Here is a 16,224-nt window from a genome sequence, read left to right on the forward strand (position 1 = left end):
GGGTAGTCTCTCTTGTCGTCTTTGTCTCTCTCTCTCTCTCTCTCTCTCTGTCTCTCTGTCTCTCTGTCTCTCTGTCTCTCTGCCTTTCTCTCTGTCTCTGTCTCTCTCTCTTTCTTTCTCTCTTTCTCTCTGTCTCTCTGTCTCTCTGTCTCTCTGTCTCTCTGTCTCTCTGTCTCTCTGTCTCTCTGTCTCTCTGTCTCTCTGCCTTTCTCTCTGTCTCTGTCTCTCTCTCTTTCTTTCTCTCTTTCTCTCTCCACCTCTTTGCCTCAATCTAAAGCTGCGTGGTCTTGGCTCAACATGGATGACAGCCTGGCGTCTCAGTTGTGGGGGATCTTTGGGCCGCCTCTGCAGGATTGGTTGGCTGTCGCCATGCTGTGGGCCAGTTTGTGCAGTACTAACTGTGGTTAGTCTCCAACAACATTATGGACTGTGCGGTCCTGGCTTTACCTCGGCAACAGCACAACACTTCTGCAACATCAGGTAGCTCTTCAATGAGATGTCTAACTGCATCATATTGTTCTCAGTAATCCTGGGAATCTAATATCTTTCTAACGACTGACTGACTGACTGATATTAAAGACCGGTACCTTCTGGGTGATGTAGAAAGCTAAAATTTTGCAAGCCTATAGATATCGAAGCTGGCACACCTGGAAAAAAAAAATCACTGAACCACCGGAAAGCACCCATAAATGAAAATATAAATAAATGAAAAAACAATAAGGAATTTTTTTTAAAAAAAATGCAGGTGAGCGATCTGAGAGAATGGAGAAGCACAGTAATTTTGTGTGCCGACAGGCATCGAAGCCTATACACCAGGAAAAAAATCACTGACCCATCAGAAAACATCTGGAACTTAAAATATAAATAAATGAAAAAGAATGAATGAAAAATCCAATGCAGGTGAGCGACCCGAGACAATGGGGAAGGACGGTTCGTATGCTTACACAATGTGAAATGTGTAAGCATACCCTGCTGTATGTGTATATATAAATTGACTCCACCCATGCTCTTCTTGCCGAAGAAGTTGCATAAAGCAACCAGAAAAGTCTACCAAGGTAAGCCATTTGCTGTTTCAAACCCTTCCCGGAGTTCCACCACAGCTGTCCAGACATTCACAAATTGTACACACATGAAAATCCCAATGATACACAGCCCCTCAGCTGCCAGACCAGTTTCATCGTTTATTGGCGAATCATAAACGACATTGCAGACAGAAATGCATACCAATGAGGCTCCCAAGTATGTACCATTTGCTAATGTCAAAAGCAGTCAATATATAAATGATAAAGAAAGACCCACCCACATCTCTCAACTGTGAATGGAGGGAACAACCAATCAGCTCTCACTTAATCAATTAAATGCAGGTGGCTAGGATTACATAAATAAATCTACTCCTCCCATGCTCTTCCAAACGACTTACCTTGGTAGCTTGTCTTGGTTGCTTTATGCAGCTTCTTCAGCTCGAGATGTGTGTGGGCCTTTCATATGTATGTGTATATATATATATATATATATATATATATATATATATATATATATATATATATATATATATATATATATATATATATATATATATATATATATACATATATACAAACAATTTGCTCATCCCTTAAACGAGCCCTTCATATCGCTCATCACCAAATGGATTGTGTCATATGTATACAGTATTTAGATCTAAAACTATAAGTATATGTACAGTATAAACCAGGCCCTTACCAGTCACGGTTTGTGTCACTGTCAGTAGCTGCAGGCTTGCAGGATATGAGTTTTGCTGGGAATTGGATCGGAATCCTGAATTTTACATTCAAATTCTCTGATATCCATCTCCAATATTCGATGGGCTTATTCCCTTGAACTCGGGTCTTTTTCCAGCATCATCAAGTATGGACAGGCCGATTCTTACAAAAATACAAACTGCCGTTGGGGCACGAGAAAAACAAATGCACAATGCCCCCTGAGCAATAATGGACCCGAAGACACTTCATTAAACTGATGATATATCAAACTATCGTGTATAATGGTAGAATCTGCCGACGGACCCACCATTTATTTGAATAAATAGATTTTAAAATGTATTGCCTTTGATTTTGAAGTTGATTAACGATCCTTTGAAAAAAAAAATTGAGTGAGTAAACACTGAGGTGTTAAAAAAAAAATGTGGGTAAACGCTGTTTCTTTGTTTATGCAGGACTATAGTACAGCGAGGAAGCCTATATAATTAAATAGTTACTGCTTACGTGTACTGTTAGTCAGTGTTAGTGCAGTGCAAACGTTAGAAAGTTAGAAACGAAAGGTGTTCCAAAGTAATGGAAAATAAAACTTACTTCTGCGGGTGAGTTTGTAGGTGACGGATGAAATTTGATGTTGTGGATGGGCCATCTGAAATTATTATAACACACATTTGAGATACAGCACTCCTTTTATTTAATGCACCTTCAAAATGTTTATATGGTAATAATATCACCCTCAGAATCTCAGCCATGCTACCTGTACCGAAGTGATAAGGAAGTGAAGTGTGCATGAGCAGTCGCAACAAGCTACGCAGTAAATGCTCAGTCTCGACGGCTTATTATAGTAAGAACGTCCACTCAAAGCTCAAGCCAATATATGTGTGTGTTTTAGTTCCATTGTGAGCCTTAAAACACTCAGATAGTTTTTTGTAAAAAAAAATTAAGAAGAAGAAGAAGAAGAATAAGAATAAGAATAAGAATAAGAATAAGAATAAGAATAAGAATAAGAATAAGAATAAGAATAATAATAAGAATAAGAATAAGAATAAGAATAAGAATAAGAATAAGAATAAGAAGAAGAAGAAGAAAAAGAAAAAGGTATGTGTATGAACTGAGCAGCAGCAGCAGCAGCAGTAAAATAACAACTCCATACAGATATGGTAGATATGCTGACTGAATTCAAAGACGTATAATCCATCATCCATGTGATGAAAGATACTATGGCTTTTCTTGCTTTTCTCCATTATTTACCTCCTTTTACTCCACAAAGCAAATATATGTGCGAATGGGGACTAGGAGCTCAGCGGTACTTTGGGCGGTGTATAACCAATAACTTTCTAAGCTCAGTGCAATCGATTTACCATCCTGAGTTTGTGCTGCCTTTCAAGCATGGCTCCTGGCGTCTTTGTTAATAATGGCATCCTATCAGACATCGAATGAAAATTTGTCACAAACATATCACTGAGATATTTTTATTTTGATATAGTGTTCATTCATTCATCATCATTGTCAACAAGTCTACAAGCTCAGTCTTAAGTCACATCTCAAGTCTTTAAGGCCAACTCTCAAGTCAAGTCGCAAGTCAAAAAATTTGCGACTCGAGTGCAACTTTAGTCAAAGTCGCCGACTGGAGTCTCCATCTTTGCTTTCATTCAGGCAACTCTCGATGGTGTTCAGAATCGATGTACTACTGTTGGTATAAGTGAGACTTCCATGCAAAAGTGGGATGAAGTGAGAGACAACCTATGTCCCAATTTGGGAGTCTGTGAGAGGGTATTATGATGTTGGGAATATGAATGAAAGCAGGGAAGCACTTTACTCATTCAGTACATTGAAAGAACTCACCAACGAGAAGAACATCCACAAGTACACATGGCAGCACCCAGGAAGTAAGAACCAGGCCAATTGCATTGATTATATTATCCTACGATGAGGCAGAAGAGATTGTGCTGTGATGTCACTCATGGTTTATGCTATGCAGAATGGTAGACTGAAAAGAAAGAACTGGGAGAACAAATTTTGCTGCAAGAATCAGTCAAGGCAGCAGAAGTAAAGATCAGAAAGAGGAATGCAGTTAGGCAATGCAAAACAAGGATGTGCAGAAGGAATACATAAAGCATTCTCATAAAACAGTTGGAAAGGAATGAAACAATGAAGAGAATTGAGTTAATAAATGGAGTATATTTAGAGATTGCATGATAAAGGCAAATGACAGTGTTCCCAAATTGGAAAGACTGAAACAACTGGTTTGGTTTCAAGAGAACATTCTTCCAACTTGCAAAAGCTGACCTTGAACCCTTATCCGATGAGCTGGGGTCTTTGCAGCCCCCAGGCCTACATTTTGATGTGTTATTTCTACATTAGTTGCACAATGTATTTCATGTTTTATTCGTTCGTTTATCCATATGTGCCAGTAATACATGTTGATGATGTTTTTAAATCCCATTTTGCTGCACGGATTTACAAGCAGATTCTGTTCACCAATAGCTTTCGTTCATTGTTATGCATATGTGCCGAGAAGTTCTGCTAAACATGGTGCACTCAATCAATGATGTCAGCAGGAAGGTCTTTGCTATGTTTACCTCCCCTTTGTTATGTCCACTTATCACTTCATTTTGAATTTGCTTGAGTGTACTCAGCAGGATGTCTTTGCTGACTGTACCCCACATTTATTTTCCACCTACTCTTATCTACTTTATTTTGTAATTGATCTTTCCCATCATCCTCTTTGGTTGCATAAATAGGAGCAGACTCACTCTTTGAGGAGCATAGATTTGATATTCCGAAAGGTGTACAGGTGTGGAAGCAAAATAATTATATTAATGTATTCTCAATTATATTCACTTGTTGAATTGTTGCTGGTACTTGAAAATTTAATTTTTTGTACTATAGTCGAATTGGCTGTCAGTAATGTTTCCCTTTTCTTTTGACCTACATATTGATAAAAGGAATATCTTACAATGAAAAAGGTCTTGCTCACTGCATAGAAATAGGGTGACCTGGTTGTTAACACTGCAAACTTTTGCCATGAGTGTGTTATTCTCTCCCTCCCACCCAAAGTGCCACGTATTGCAGTTCTGAGTTATTTTTCCTTGTGCCGATCAGCTCATCCTAGAGTTGAATTGCCAAATGTCTCACCCTCCCATTTTTTGGATGTCGAATTGTGTATAAGAGGGATAGCTTTGGACTTCTAGTCAGTGAAGTTCAGTCAAATGTTTCAGTGAATCAGTGAATGTTCTTCCTCGGTATATATGAAATTAAAGATTCTCCTTAGGTATGCTGATCCAACTCGTGGAAATTGAGTTCTTTTCCACCACACAGATGAGTGTAGCAAAGCTCAAAGGTAGAAATTGGAGAGAACATGGTGGTGGGCCACAAAGCTGACGTGTTGAAAGGGAGAACATTACATGATAAGATTCGATAGTATCATGGTATGGTTAAAGCATTCACTCTGAGCCTGGGAAATTGGTGCCACACCAGATATTTTAAAATATTCCCCAAAATGGTGTTGGTTGAAAAAGAAAGAATACATTTTTTCTTCCTGTCGTTCTTGCAAGGGAATTGACAATGGTACGTGTGCTTACTCCTTACCACTCAGCATTTAAAAAGGACAAATCACGGGCAAACAACCATAAGGCCAAAAAAAAAAATGTTGCATTGGCGTAACCCGCCCGACCCTAAAAATTCCGCCGACCCTACGTTTTTTTTTGTTTTTTTGCTATCGAAAAATTTTGCCGACCCTATTTTATTGCTATTTTTGTTGTTTTGCTATCGTTTTCAAGTATCTTGTTGATTGCGATCGCAATCGCAAAAACCCGGAAGTGTTTCGGACAGAACCCGCCGACAAAAAGGGTGGTACTCGAGCCGGGGGAGATTTTGGGAGGGATTTATTAGGAAAAAAAAAAAAAAAAAAAAAAAAGATCCCGACCGACCTACCCTATTTTTCAGTGACCCGTTACGCCAATGCAACATTTTTTTTTTTTGGCCTAACTACTTGATCATAATCGCGAAGGCTTTGATGGACATAATGACCTCCTGGGGTGAAGTTCCTTGGTAGGAAACTCATATTTTAATAAATGGAGGTATAAGCATTAAGCTTGGACTTAGGAATGGAATTCGGTCTGGATTTCTGTGAGATTGCATGAAACATGGAGGAGCAGGAGCTCGGCTGAGTGGTGAAATAAGGCAGAGTGTTGAGTGATGAGAGGGTGAGAAGAGTAAAACGAGGATAAGCAGAAACAGACTGCAAAAAGACCATCCTGTAAATGGTGAATGAGAAGCATATCATGGACTCAGCATTTTTCAAATATATCATTTCAGTTTTAGAATATTTTCCAGACTGTATTCCAGAAAAAGGATAAGTTATCAGAGTTGTTTTTTCCATTATTTTGCAAATTTAGATTGAACCATCATGGGCATAATTACTAAATGAATTTGGTGAATACATATTCATTTATACGGTGTGAACAAATTTTGAGAAAATATGAGCAAAAAGGTAAATTTCTGGACACACAAAAACACACACACACACACACACACACGGAGGTAGATACTTTGAGACTGAGTCGGTCAATGCTATGCTACTGAAATACATCCACAGCTGACAACAGCAGCTTTTACACACACACACACACACACACACACACACACACACACACACACACACACACACACACACACACACACACACACACACACACACACACACACACACACACACACACACACACACACGTAACATCCCCGATTCAGACAATATGCAAAACTTGTAAATCAAAAAGAACCTTAACAGATAAAGCCATCAGGGCACGGATCCAATTTCAAGCTTTCTGACACAATTTTCTTCACCCTAATCGTCTCCTTGTGCTTCTGTCAGTTGCAATGTACACAGCAACATGACAAATAGCAGCACAATGATGGCTTTGGTCAGGGATCATGTCACCGTGGTCCATTTCCTTGTCTGGTTTAATTACAGCGCCTGGAAAAAGAGGTGTTTCACGTCCTCGGGAGAGGGGGGGGGGGGGGAAGAAGAGAGAACACTTTTTTTTCTTCCTGCGGTTTTTGCAAGGGAAATGACAATTCGCGATCATGCAAAGTGTGTTATGGCAATGCTATAGGCTAAAGTCTGCAGACTGTCGTGATGTATTCCTCGTCAGCCATCAATCTGCTTCTTTTTCGAAAGAGAAACACGGCAGGCTGGCTAAGCGGGTGCCAAACCCATTAAAATCTCAGCCTGCTTTAGCTTTGCAGAAAGTCCTGCCAGCCTTTAGCTGAAGACAAAAGCTCTGTCTGATTTTCTTTCCTTTGACTGTGTGCAAAGTTTTCTGTTGAACATGTGCAATCGTATGAAAATGTGCACTGACCTTGCTGATATTGTGCAATGCAACAAAGTTTAGATGGAAACAACCACTGCTTTGCCATTTTAAATTTCCAAGCAGGTGCACCAATAAACAGGACACTGAATTGTCGATGTGCAGGACTGATCAAGAGTTACAGGAAACGTTTGGTTGAATATATTGCTGCTCAAAGGAGTGCCACCAGTTACTGAATGAAAAGGTTTACAAAATTTTTCTGACCCAAAAAATTGAATGTTGAATCATTTTGTTCAATACATGAATGAATAAGTAGTTTTTTGTGTGCTAATTGTTTAATCAGTTTCTCTTTGTCTATTATTAGGAGATAGATGAAAATCTGATCACATTTTAGGTCAAAATTATGCAGAAATACAGAAAATTCTAAAGGGTTCACAAACTTTTCTGACATAAAAGCTCGCTATCCTCGCCTCTCCACACGTCCTTGCAGAGACTGACGTTACAGATTTGCTGTGTTGGCATGATTTACAACAATCATAATACAAACATTTCCTTTCCACAAATATATTTGTAATATTGGTGATACGATATTTATTTGAAATTTATTTGTGATATAAGAAGGTCCAAGTAGTCTAAATGGTCAAGGGTCTCAGCGTTTTAACGTCTGAAGGGTGTAAGGGGTCAAAATAGTGTTAAGGTCGAAGGGGTTTCAAGGGTCTTATGGGTTTTTTTAGGTCTTCAGGGTCTTTTTGGGTCTTTGGTGACTTTTGGGTCTTTGGGGGTCCTTGTGGACTTCTGGGTCCTTGAGGTCTTTTGGGTCTTTAGGGGTTTTAAGGGTCTTGTGGAATTAACATTCAAACAGGACATGGTTAAGAGGCACTTTGTGTTCAAAGCTTTCCGATCTGACTCATGGCTTCACCGCCTCACCGTGATTTTTGTTTTTATATCCATAGATTATTAAAAAACACACCACCACGTAACCGCCGCATTGTTAAAAACACCTCACCACCACGTAACCGCCAAGTTGTTAAAAACACCTCACTTCCATGTAATTCAAAACAACTGCCATGATGAAATTCAAAAAAACCTCACCACACGTCACTCCAGAGACCGGCTTGTTTTAACTGAGGATAATTACGTGAGTTGACATGTTGTCATGATTTACATCAAGCAGAATTCAAAAAATTATTTTGAAAATTTATTTGTAATAGTCGTGATCTTCTTCTTCTTGGACACCATACTCTTGAACAGAGCATTGGAACTGCCAAAAAGGTGCTTCCTTGGCAATTTTGCACAATCTTGGATGGTCACCACTCCAACCATTTCTTGGAGCACAGCAGTGCCACTGATGCTGTGCCACTCTACCAGTACACTGGTACTCATTTCGTCAACCTCAGGTGGATGACTGGCTGAGTGAACCCCACTTGGTGTTAATTCAGTAGCCAGCAGGGCTCAAACTCAGCACCCTCAGATCCCAAGCCAGCCACTCTAACCACAAAGCCAGCACCAGGATTAATATCCGTGATATTACATTTTTATAAGCAATATTATTGAAGTTGAAGATTTAAGTTTGAAAAATAAAATCCAGGTACTTCAGCTAGTGTGTGTGAGCGTGTGTGTGTGTGTGTGTGTGTGTGTGTGTGTGTGTGTGTGTGTATATATATATATATATATATATATATATATATATATATATATATATATATATATATATATATATATAGACAAACACACACACACACACACACACACACACACACACACACACACACACACACACACACACACACACACACACACACACACACACACACACACACACACACACACACACACACCCCTTTCAGCCTGCTTTTGGTAAAAGCAATGCAGTTCCGAAAATGAAAATGCAAAATCTCACACAGATGTTCAGCATTCAACAATTCTGATATCTAAAAGTAAAAAACAGCATCCCGAGCTAGTTTGTATCCTTTGCTTCAGGAATGTGAAAGGTGTTAATCCTAAAGTGTGATATAATGTTTTTTTTTTTCTGTTTCATGTTCCTGTTTGAGTACCTTTCTCAAGCTGTTGTGATATTGTGTTCAAATCCCATATCGTGCATCGATTTTTCCCACCACCTTTTCCTGGCCTTGTAATTGATGTACATAGTACATAGATTTCTCCTAATATCTTTGTCCTGCATGTGTACAAGATCCTCAATGAAACTTGCATCATTCTAAAATAAATATGATTTATACACAACCTTAATGCCCATTGAGCAGAGTTTGTCATCATTAATTTTGTGCATTATGATCAAAATGTAGGTTTTTAATTTAGGTCCATTGATTGTTTCTCCACTTCCAGAGTCTGAGAGTAAAAAAACTGGTTCCCTAGAGGGGTAGCAAAGGCAGTTTCCAAGCCATCTGTCCTCAAATGCCAAAGCTCAGACTTGTATGCCCTAAAAGTCGTGGCCATGACTGTTAATGCATGATTCTCACCGTAGGGAAGTCAACGTCTGTTGCCCCACCTACTGCACTGCTTTTTCACGATACACTTCTCTACCCCTTCTAACCCTCTCCGCTCTTGCCACAAACTTGTGATCCACCCTATGCTTGCCAGAGCCTTCAAACCGAAGTTACAAACGCAGGTCTCAAACAGGACACTCGGTTGCGTTTAACCGTTGAAAAGCGATTGGCAGCTCTAATCCAAGTGCTGATGTAAGCTCACTTTACCTGTGGTGTGTGATGCATGCCATGTGAGGCAGGATGTGGTGAAGACCTTCCGGCGCCGAACGGAGGGGGAAGATGTCTTGTTTTGTCGAGCTCAGCAGTGACAATGTGATGGGCCCGAATGATACAACAGTGGAATTTATGAATGTGTAGAGCCCATGCAGCTTTACCCCCATCAGTCATCTTGTTCCAAGTAATAATATTGTAGTTCGACTCTCATTTGAAACGAGCCAAGTGATTATATAACACAAACCATGTTTTTCATATGCAGGGCAAGCACTGTGATTGGTAAACCAATTACACTCTGGTGTGTTTCAACAAAACATCTCATGCTACTGAAATTAAAATGATGCCAATTGCAGAAACTGCTCATATTTGTGATAAAGAATAGGCTCAAGAACATTAATCGATAACCAACACCTTTTTCAGTTTAATGCAATTTTTTTGATGTGCTGTATCTTAAGCAGAGTTGTTTTATTAATTGCATTTTAAATGCACAAGTAAAAAGCTCACTTTAGTGAATAATTGATCTTATTAACCCTAGTCCTACCAACATATTGCTACGTTTGTGGGGTCGATGGAGGAATTTCATCGCAACGATAGGATTGTATGGAGAAGCGTGGCCTGTGGATGAGCAGAAGACAACTCAATGTGACTTGAGTAGGGAAACTATCAGCTTAAGTTGTTACATGTCAACGCATGGGTGGCGGGGGAGGGCAGGTATGTGATTGATACCCTGTGAACTTTTCCTATGTTTTTACGAAACACCTCATTGTAATTTCTCCCAGTATGTGATTGCCCCATGACCTTGTCCTATGTTTTTGCAAATCACGTCCTCAAAAAAACAACAACCGAGGCGATTGTTCCAAGCAGGCGAAAACCCTGGCTCCAGGAATGTCAACTGGCAAACCACGCCGCTGGGGTGAATAACGGATGGGCGTGACATCAGAATGTTCGGCAAAGCAGCTAGTGAGGAGCAGTTGGAAGAGAAGGGCATTATGGTTGCTTCTCCTTGACATGATGATGAAGGCTGCGTGATTCTTGTATTCGTTTGCATGAATTTGCACGCGTGATGGAGCAAAATGCAAGCCATTGACTGTTCGGCTGTCGTGTGAGACCGCACCTGGGAATCTCATGTCGTGTCGTCGGGGAAGAAAGTGGTGCCATTTTGCAGAGGAGCGCCGTTGGAAAGTGTGATCGTGAATCGAAGCTGCAAGGCGGTTTCTGAGCCCTGGTGGTGAATATCACCAACCAAATTGCCTCTTGTACGTTTCCCGCCCAGAGAGCGGCTGGGCGCCATTTTGTGAGCTTTCTGAACAGGACGACACAGGTTCTATCATCAAGCTCTAAAAGGTCAATTCTGGACCCAAAACTAAGTGCCAGAATAAAGGGATTTTCTGTTGTTTTATTTTTTCCCCTTGTCTGTTTTTGTAATTGTGTAGAGGTGCTTAGACTTTAGGCTTTAATTTACCTCACATTTTACTATCATGTTTGATATATTTCCATTATTAATATTTGATTTCTGTTCATTAAACACCTATTTATGAAAAATTAGTGAATACTATGTGTTGCTTCGCTGAATGGAACACTAAAGGGGGAAGGGAGAAAAAGAGGGTGGAAGAGGGACAGAGAGTTGGGGGAGAGAGGAGAGAAGAGGGAGGAGGAGTGAGTTGGGGTGGGAGAAGGGAAGACAGTGTGATGTGAGAGAAAGGGAAGGCAGACTTGCAGTGAAGCATTAGCACCTGGACGCATCCGGAGACAAACACCACCTGGAGACATACAGAGACAAACACTGGCCAGACGTGTCCAGGGACAAAAACCGCCCGGACGCATCCAGAGACAAACACCGCCCAGACATGTCCAGAGACAAACACCGCCCAGACATGTCCAGAGACAAACACCACCTGGACGCATCCAGAGACAAACACCACCCAGACGTATCCAGAGACAAAAACGACCGGGCACATCCAGAGACAAACACTGCCCGGACGCATCTGGTGCCAAGCTGGCCAGAGCCAAACATTGCCCGGACGCATCTGGTGCCAAGCTGGCCAGAGCCAAACACTGCTTGCACACCACCAGAGAGAAACTCCCGTCTGGAGCTAATCACTGTCTGGACACGTCTGGAGACAAACCTTGCCCGGAAAAGTCTGGATACAAACACTGTCCTGACATAACCACAGTCCGTATATGTCCAGAGACAGAGAGAGTGAGACAGAGACAGAGAGGTGTTGGAGGAGTGTGGTGCACTGTATTGGGTGGGGATAGAGAAAGGATGGGACAGAGAGAGAGAGAGAGAGAGAGAGAGAGAGAGAGAGAGAGAGAGAGAGAGAGAGAGAGAGAGAGAGAGAGAGAGAGAGAGAGAGAGAGAGAGAGAGAGAGTTATGCTTTATGACCAACACACACACACACACACACACACACACACACACACACACACACACACACACACACACACACACACACACGGCTGATGTTGGCAACAACCCAAAAAGCATGAGTAGCTTTCACCAAAAAACAATGTTGCATTTTGAGAGACATTTCAGGAATATGTTCACAAACATTAATCTTTATTAGTAGCTGCGTGTGATGGATGGAGAAAAAATTTGGCTTGGTAAGTTACAAAAAAACGTTAATATGACAAACGGCTTGGAAATCGGGTGTTATTTCCCAACAACTCATTCAGGGTGATGGAGCACTAACCACTCGCTTAGGGTGATGGAGCACAAACCACGTACTCAGGGTGACGGAGCACGAACCACTCGCTCTGAATGACATGGTGGGCAAAAGCGTCCACAATGAGTGAAAGATTCACTCAGAAGGACGTAGCGCAATGCCAGTATCAACTTTAAGGCGTTCCTCAAGCGGCTTAAGCACTCATGTAAGCACTCCAATTAAGTGGTTTATAAGGAACTGTTGACCAGGCTGTCACCGCATATCATAAAGCATCACTTTAACTTTAAAGCCGGTCTTCACATGCACACAGCAGTTAATGAAATAAAATGAATTCGTTCAAATAATAACTTTATCCACCAGAGAGTTGCAGCTTAATGCAGAACAACCCTGGAGACATCGCAAAGTTCAATTGCCCGTGAAATAAACATTGCAGATAATCCGCCATCTTACCTGCTCGTCTGTGCAAGTGTCACGTGGTACATCGGTTTGGGGTCCGCGCAAACATTATAACGTTTTAAAAAAAAAATAAAACGTCCAGTTTTACCAGATTTGCTTTGATTCCCTGCAGCACACCTCGTGAAACCCTGAAAATATAGACACAGATTTGGCAGACGCTATGGATAGGCAGTCCCTCTGGGGAACAGGGTGCAAGGACCAGCAGGGAATGCCTTAAATCATATAGCTAAATGAAGCTGGTTAATTTTGGCACCTTTCTAAATCTTTTTTTCACTCAATATAATTCTCCAAACAGTAGAAAAAAGGAAAGTTTAATGCTTTGGAAATTTTTCATTTTCTTGTGTATATATGGATAAGGAGGGAACATAGCCTCGCTTGCTTAAAGTGAATAGGACTCTCTGGAAAATCCTCTATTTCTCTTTGCCGACGACTCCACCCTCTGCCGTACCATCTGTCATCCCTCAGACCGGCAAGCAGCAGCTTCTTCGCTCACTGCAGATCTGGATAAAATCACAAACTGGTCCAACACGTGGAACATGTCTTTCAATCCACACAAATCTCACACTCTCACTATGTCTCTTCGAAAGGACCGTTTACAAAACCCCCCATCCACTTTCTCAACAATCCTCTGGAAGAAGTCTTTTCTTTCAAGCTTCTGGGTCTCACTATCTGCCATGACCTTTCCTGGGAAAGTCACATTTCCAACCTTGCCTCAAAAGCCAGTCGCCGACTGGGAATCCTCCGTCGTGCAAAGTCCTTCCTCGGCCCTCTTGAGCTCCTGACTACTTACAAAGCTTTTGTCCGTAGCCTGATGGAGTACTGCTCTCCCCTCTGGGCTGGTGCTCCTGCCTCCCACCTTTCTCGACTTCACGCTGTCGAAACCAGGGCTTTTAAGATCATTGGCATCTCCCGCAATGAAGCTGAGTCTTTGGGCCTCTCACTCAATCACCGCAGGTTGGTCGGTGGTCTTTCTGTCTTCTACCGACTCCTCTCCAGCCTTGCCCCCCTGCTCTCTCTGCGATTTGTCCCAACCACATTTCCACAGGGCGCTCAAGGTCCGCCAACAACCCCATTCTGGTAAAACTACCAAAATCACGAATCACTGCTCAACTTCACTCTTTCATTCCTCTTTTTCCCGCCTTTGGAATAAACTTCCTCACTCTATTCTTTCCCATTCTTCCCTCCAGGCTTTCAAAACAGCTGTTCACCACCACCTCTTATCTTCCCCCATCCAAATCCTCGATCTTTTCTACCCCGATAATCCACCCAAGCCCACTTCCTTCAATTCTCCTGCTTTCCTTCCTGAAAGTCCCTGTAATGTCCATCTTCTCCTCGCCATGTTCCCCGTCCCATCCCCATCCCTCTCCCTTCCACAGTTCACCTGTGTCTGTTCCTCAATGTTTTGTCCCTTCCACTCCCACCCCTCTTGTCTCATGCCTCCTTGCTGTGAGTTGTGTGTTAGCTCTCATACGAGCCTCGACCAAGGTATACAAAAAAAAAAAAAAAAAAAAAAAAAAAAAATAGGTATAAAGGCTTGGTTATAAGACTCGTTATTTCTGTAAATTATCAGATTTCACTCCAGATTTCGACACTTTAGTCTGGATGATATCTGATCCTCAAAGCCGAAATCATATTTCGATGATATTCTTTCATTAGTTTGTGAGAGTACATCGTGGAAAATTGCATCAAATAATGCATGAAATCACTTTAAGCTCCTAATTTGAAAACAACAGCGCATGCAAAAGTGATGAATACAGCGATTCTGCAGCTATGATCAACACACATTTGATAATATCAGTGAGGAAAGTGAAAAAAAATCATTTAGAAATCATTGTGGCCTTTTCTAAGTCAGAGCAAGGTTGAGCGGGCCAAAAACATGGCGACTTCAGAATCCAGCGAGCTTACCTGGGATATACTTCCAGACCACATCGAGAGTGGTGACTGATGTTGCATCTGATGAAGGATATAATTAAATATGGTCATTAATTATATGCAAAAGGGGTGTTTTAATTAACGCAAACATCAAATTTTCAGTCAAGCACTTCCATGGAGTTTTCTCAGTTTGCATTCAAAGTTTCAGGCTGATCTGTTCCATGGCTTTGGAGTTATGGAGGAGACACACACACACACACACACACACACACACACACACACACACACACACACACACACACACACACACACACACAGTTATTTCTATAGACTGGTGGGGTATGCTTACACATTGTATGCAATCATGAACCCTGCTTCTCCATTGTCTCAGGTCACTCCTCTGCATTTGATTTTTCAAATATTTCTTTTCAAATATTTATGTTTTCATTTGGGGATGCTTTCCAACAGTTCTGTGATTTTTCCTGATGTATCAGTTTTAATGTCCAGCATACAAAATTATCATGCATCCCCATTGTCTCAGGTCACTGGTTTTTTTTGGGGATTTTTTTCATTTATTTATATTTTAATTTGTGGATATTTACCGATAGCTCTGTGATGATTTTTCTGAAATATATTTCGATGATATACTTTAAGAAGTCCTTGAGACATCATGGAAAATTGTATCATAAAATGCATGAAATCGCTCCAAGCTCTTAACTTGAAAACTATAGGACTTACAAAAGTGATTTACACAGCGATTTGTAGCTATGATGAACCTTATAGCTATGAGCTATAAGGAAAGTGAAAAAAAACTTAATCATTAAGAAATCGTTGTGGCCTGTTCCAAGTCAAGGAATGGTTGAGCAAACCAAAAAAAACATAGTGGCTTCAGACCACAGCGAGGTTACCCAGGAAATGCCTCCAAACCCCAGACAGAAAGGTGGCCGGGGAACACCTGATTAAGGATATGATTAAGTATGGCCGTTAATTATCTTCAAAAGGGGTGTTTTAATGAACTCAAACACCAAATTTTCACTCCTGCACTTCCTTGGAGTTTTCTTAGTATGCAAGCAAAGTTTCAAGGTGCTCGGTTTTATAGTTTTGGTGTTAAGGAGATGACACACTGACACACACACACACACACACACACACACACACACACACACACACACACACACACACACACACACACACACACACACACACACACACACACACACGCACACTGACATTTATTAATACAGATTGCTTTTTTTCTGTCTTTTCGTTGCGGGTTCGAGTATAAACAGTTGTCCTCCGTCCTGGTGAACCCGTCTGTAATGTGCCTTTGCCACCCTCCCATCCAGCGTGCTATAATCTCCAGGGATCACTTGTCCACCTCCAAGGGATAACCGTTCGACTATCCATCCAGATTGGTCTTAACCCCCTGGACACGACAATATTTTACAACCTAATCTTACCAAC

Source organism: Eptatretus burgeri, chromosome 18 (assembly GCF_056783735.1).
Source record: "Eptatretus burgeri isolate ZD-2024b chromosome 18, Ebu_testis_v1, whole genome shotgun sequence".
Classification (NCBI taxonomy): Eukaryota; Metazoa; Chordata; class Myxini; order Myxiniformes; family Myxinidae; genus Eptatretus; species Eptatretus burgeri.